This window comes from Gallinula chloropus, assembly GCF_964237585.1.
Source record: "Gallinula chloropus genome assembly, chromosome: 4".
NCBI classification, from domain to species: Eukaryota; Metazoa; Chordata; class Aves; order Gruiformes; family Rallidae; genus Gallinula; species Gallinula chloropus.
In genome coordinates this window covers 10,399,910-10,403,955 of record NC_140088.1, presented here as the reverse complement: position 1 = coordinate 10,403,955, position 4,046 = coordinate 10,399,910, and positions in this window count along the sequence as shown.

The window sequence follows — 4,046 nt, the reverse complement described above, 5'->3', positions numbered from 1 at the left end:
TCGGGCGGCCCCGCCGCGGAACTCTCCGCGCTGCTCCGCACCGGTCTCACGCCCCTGCGGTCACCCCCCCCTCCCCCCTCCCCGAGTTTGTGTGTCTTCCCGGCTCCCCCCCCCTGCCCCCCCCCCGCCCCCCAGCAATCAGTGCCTGCTGCGGCCTCACGCAGCGCGGGGGCTGCTGCTACGCTCTCCCCGTGTTGCCGCTGCAGACGCAGGCCCGTAAAATCTCGGTTGAACCGATGTTTCCACCCCGACATCAGGCATGCAAAGGGGGAAAGTAATACATTTGATCTTCCGCTACAAAGAGGGGATAGAGAATACTGTGAGCTCCAGGGCTCTTTCAAACACTCCAGGAATTAATGGGGGAGGGGAAGGGGCTAGGAAGGATAGATGTATTAAAAATGGTAAAATAAAAACATGATATGAAGATATATTTACTGTCAGCTCAGAGCCAAAACATTTATGCTCCCACGCCTTTTTTTTTTTTTTTTTTTTTAGCAAATCGTAACTTAAGTGATGCATTTTAATTATTTTAGGAAAATAAGCAAGAAGGTTCTTTTTCAGAGTCTAAATAAATAGCAGTGTTCTGTGCTGATGATGTCTCTGGCTCGTGATGGCCTCATCTGTGCAGCCACTACTGTGAGCTCTGAAAACCTGGAAAGAATGGGGTGTTACTGGCAATTTCTGGAAGGAACTATCCATTATTAGTGGGGTTTTCTGAAACAGAACATTCAAAGAATTTTCTGAGGGCCTGAGAGGTGAAAAGAGGGCCAATATTTTCTTAGGACTTCAGCTCAGAATGATGGGTGCCTAAATCTCCCTATTGTTTTAAGCCTTATGTGAGGAGTGATTTTCCATATTTTTTCAAGTAGTTATTCAACTCCTTGAAAGTACTAGGGAGAAGATATGAGCTTCTCTGGCACAAAAGTAGCTGGATGCCTTGCAGTCTCTTAGATCACCTTGGTTTTGGTTCTTCTGGGTTGTGTCCCCTGTCCACCCCGTATGCCACCCCACCCCCCACCTTTTTTTCCCCCACTGATCTAGTTCCTGACAATTTTCTTCTGGCATACGCTGTGATCCTAATCTTTAACAGATTGCAGATACCTTCCCGAGGGAGAGTGATGTTCAGGACAGGCACTTTTTATTTTGGGGAAAAGGAAGGAAGCAAACACTCCCTTTACCTAGAAGTAGAAACTATTTGAGTGTAATGAGCAAAAAAGAAAAAAAATACCACCAAAAGAAGAGAGCAAAAGAGAGTCCCTCTAAGTTCATGTTTAAAGAAAACAATGAACAAGTGTATAACAAATATAGGCAACACTAAGTTGCACACACTGGCAATTCTGTAGCAGAAAATATTGGTCATAGTTTTCCTGTGTAAAAAAAAAAAACCAAATCAAATCAATCATTGGTTTCAGTTCTCTGTTTGTGGAAACACTGAAAGCATTTAAGGCCATCAGGGCTTAGTTCACAGTTTTCCCTCCAAACAGGACATCACCCCACATCTTTACTAAAGATTTTCATTATGTTTCTGATCCCCTTCTCTGCACCAGCTTCCATTTTGCATAGGGCAAATTCTGTCACTCAAACACTGCAGCCAGTTTCTGTTAGCTTAAACTGAGTTCAGTGAAGAGCACAGATTACTTATAGACAAGCTCCTCTCTTCCTCTTTGCAGTGTGTTTGTACTGCATCTTCAAGACTCACCAATGAAAGGTGCAGAGTTGTTGCTCTGGAGGCTCTGCCGCCAGCCTGGTGGGGTGCAGAAACTGCAAAAAACATGGAGAGCTATGAAAAGTCACTTGGTTTTCGCTCCAAATTCAAGCAGAACAGCAGCATCGGTAACATTAAGACCCTCTCAAGAAAAAAAGAGAGAATGAAGAGGAAAGAAATCCTAACAGCAGTGAAGGCAAGCCAATAGAAATCACAGAAATCACAGAAATCACAGTGATTTCTGTGATTTCTGTGAAAGAAATCCTAACAGCAGTGAAGGCAAGCCAATAGAAATGTTTTGCAGAGTAGGGTGGTACCACTGATTTCCACCCTATGTAATTGCTACCCCAAAGATAGACCAGGCCACAGCCTGTAGCACCTGGACAGGTAACAGCAGAAAGTAATGCTGGTCATTGCATGTCTGAGTGCTGTCTCTGTTTTGAGGCACAGGAAGCCACCTCTGTCAATGTCTCTTAAGTTTTCTGAAACACCCGTGCCCATAGAAGCAAAGTAGAAAAGTGCTTGCTGCCTTGTTTTCATGTAGATCATAAAGATGTCCCAACTTTCCCTTTACATGTCCACCTCAACCTCTATTGAAACTATGAAATACAATGTCGTCAGTTTACAAGAAGAAACGTGGGCACCAGGACTTCCATGAGGAGGTGTGTACGTGGGTGTGTACAAGAAGTGTGAGAAGGAAGTGCCCTAGCTGCTTTATCCTCTCCGAAGAAGTTCCTCACCTTCTCCTTCTGAAACAACAATAGAGCTTCTGGCACTTATATCGTCTTTCCTGCTCCTCCAGAGTCCACTGAATCTTTGCCTCTTTGCCTGACGGTCCTAGGTTATAACTGGGAGAAATAACACTGAAAAACTGTAAATTTAGATTTGAATGTTCTTGAAATATTTGTAATTGATGGAACCTGGAGGAAAATATTCTTCAGTCAAATGCTGGAAGCCCTGTGAATTTAACCAGTTGATGCCAATTTTGAAAAAAATCTAGAGAAAAATATAATCTGATGAATTAATTTAATTGACAGGGAATAGATGGTCTAACAGCATCTTCCATCTGTACATTCTTAGAGTTTATGCTTTCACAGAAACTTAAGTCCACCAATATTCTAGTATTAGTTTGGGATGTTAATTTTAAAAATCAATGATTTCTGGTATTTTGGGCCACCATATTTAGTTGAAGCTTAAAAAGCACGAACAATGAACAATGTTGACAATGCTGAACAATGTTGATTTATAGTGTTACTGTTACACTTCAGAAGTAACATTACTGTCAAGAAACTGAGTTTCAATTTTCAATTTTCTTTTAGGACTGTTTATTAGGAATGGTTTTGAAGCTTCCTTCTGGTACCTAGAATAGAACCCTTCTATTGAAAAGACTGCTTGATATTTAGAGGAGCTACAATCTTAATTAAATGATTAGTAACTGACTGGTAGGATCTGTTGAAGTCATGATACAAATGACCCATTCAATTTCTTTTTAGGATCTTGATCTACTGTTGAAATATCACAAAAGTAGTGCTTCATTCACCCGTTATCTAGCTTCATGAAAATCATCCTTAGGTCTGGATATATGTACTTGGTTTTCACTTATTAGGGACAGGAGATCTTCACTAATTGCATTATTTGTTTTGTCTTTTGGGGCAGTTTCTGCAAGACACTCAAACTCAGCATCTTGTAGGGACTTCAAGTATTCTTTGGGTAGATTATGATTTTTAGTGGGAACTGGGTTTATGTACTGAATAAGTACACTTGAATAGCTTGGCTGATGATTTAGAGACTACTTTGTATAACTGTGCATTTTCCATAAGGAGGACCACACTTCATGCCACACAGGGACTCGAGTACCACATGTGCTGTGTGCAATGGGAAGTCTGTCATAAGAAACAACAGAAATTCCTGTACACAGGGGAAGAAACGCTGCTCCTGATGTGTGGTGGTCCTTTAAGGTGATACATTTTTGAAGATAAAAAAGGTGATCATGATCTATGCCTTTTCATAGAAACAAGGTTAGTGCTGTCAGCACGTGGGTTCCACACAAAGGCTGATTGCAGGCTTTCTGTTTTGCTCTTCTGCTCTGCCACTGTCAAGTAAGTTACTTTGCTCAGTGACCAAATGTGGAAAAGCAGCTGTGTGGAGGCAGATTCTCTTGGCACATCAGCCTGAATTAACTTTCAGAGGAGATATTTCAGAAGCTGTGTGTCAAGCTGTATCTTTTGATGTTGAGTTCCATTGATTCTTCTCCCCATGAAGACGTGAGTAGGAAAGACCATTGAAATACTGAAAATCCTGAATAAGCTTCTGTTGCAATGAGCTATTGTAGAAAAACAGC